A 1,577-nucleotide genomic window follows, 5' to 3' on the forward strand; every position below is an offset into this window, starting at 1 on the left:
GGGCAGCCCCGGGCCGCCCCCCCCCCCTCTGGGGCCCGGCGCCTGGGTGGGTGGGTGGCGTTTACCTCCCGAGGCGCCGGGCGGGAGAGGGAGGCGAGCTCTCGGCGGCTCCCGCTGGAGTGCGAGGGGCGCGGAGGAGCGCGCGCCTTTAAGACTCTTCCCCGAGACTCCGCCAGGTGGTGTCAGGCCGGCCGGGCCCGGGCGGCTCCTCACCCCCGCGGCCACCCTGCTCCCGGCCCGCCCCGGGCACGGCCCCGGCCGCGCGCTCCCACTCCGCGCCCTGCGGCGCCCGCTCCTGCCGCGCGCAGCCCGGAGCACGGGAGGGCAGGATGGGGACAGCTGGGGACCCCCGGATGCCCCAGAGGGAGCCACTCATCCTACGCACTCTGGCTTAGGATGGCCTGGGGGTCGGCGGAAGCTATTTTTGGACCGGGTGCTGGGGCCGCGCGGGGGAGGGGGGCGCGGAGGAGACGGTTGGAAAGTCTTGTCCAAGGACGTGCGACTCCGTCCCCCACTGTCATCACCTCGGGACGCGCCTTAGGTCCGCGCGAAACCGGTACTGTCGCCCCTGATCCAAGATGGCGAGCTGACACGCCTCCCCCAATCACCGCGGACAGGACCCGGGGCGATAAAACAGAGGCAGAGCCGTCGCCACTTAAAACCGGGGGGGGGGGGGGGAGTGTCATTCACACTCCTGAAACAGGAAAGTTTAAGAGGACCCGAGGGAAGGCTGAAGGAACGCCAGTTCCTCAGGCGAGAAGCAGGAGTCGGCCTGGAAAGAGCCTAGAGCAACTCTCCCGCGTTACCTCCTCCAAGTTCAGGGTCGTGACCGCGTTCACGCGCGGCCGGCACCTGGGGGACCCCGCGCAGAGCTCCCCGCGGCCGCCGGGCCCCGGCTGGCGGGCACAAGCCATCCTTTTAGCTCCAGGCCGTGATCAAAATGGTAAAATCCTGTGTCTTCCCTTTCAAAAAAAGTATTTTTTTTTTGACATTTATATTGGGATTTCAAGCTGCATTAATAATTAACTCAGGTTTTGTTTTCACTGTTCACTATTTCTTTTATACAAACGCCTTCCTTGTTCCTGAGTTTCCTACTGTAGTTTCTGGCACAACTGAGATGTTGCTTTGAGAAAGCCTGAGGGAAGGACAGGTGGACGGTGTCCTTTCTGAGTCTTTGCCTGTCCAAGAATGTCTCTGTTCACGTCTACGCAGGCAGGAGGTAGATGTAGGATCCTGTAGGATATAGCACCCATAACCCTTCATTTACACATCCAACTTTGCAAGAAAGGGATGTTGTTAAGAGTAAACAGGGGAGGGGCGCCTGGGTGGCTCAGTTGGTTGAGTGACCCACTTCAGCTCAGGTCATGATCTCCCCATTCCTGGGTGGGTTCGAGCCCCGGGTCGGGCTCTGTGCTGACAGCTCAGAGCCTGGAGCCTGCTTCGGATTCTGCCTCTAGCATTTCACACCAAGTAGGAAGGCTATAGTGAAAAAGACAGGCAATAACAAGTTTTGGCCAGGATGTAAAGAAATTGGAACCCTCGTGCATTCCTGATGGGAATGGGGGGGGAGGGGAGGA

General features: G+C 61.2%; 1 long non-coding RNA gene across 1 annotated transcript in view; it reads right to left on the bottom strand.

Annotated features, from left to right (window-relative positions):
• The window catches only part of LOC121015919 (uncharacterized), a 6,323-nt gene extending 5,558 nt beyond the window's left edge, over positions 1 to 765 (bottom strand). Inside the window, exon 1 of the long non-coding RNA XR_005784040.1 lies at positions 66 to 765. This is a non-coding gene — a long non-coding RNA (uncharacterized LOC121015919). The remainder of the gene's footprint in view (positions 1 to 65) is intronic.
• Positions 766 to 1,577: the final 812 nt, after the last annotated feature.

Source organism: Herpailurus yagouaroundi, unplaced genomic scaffold, assembly GCF_014898765.1.
Source record: "Herpailurus yagouaroundi ecotype Mexico unplaced genomic scaffold, PumYag 208, whole genome shotgun sequence".
Taxonomy (NCBI): domain Eukaryota; kingdom Metazoa; phylum Chordata; class Mammalia; order Carnivora; family Felidae; genus Herpailurus; species Herpailurus yagouaroundi.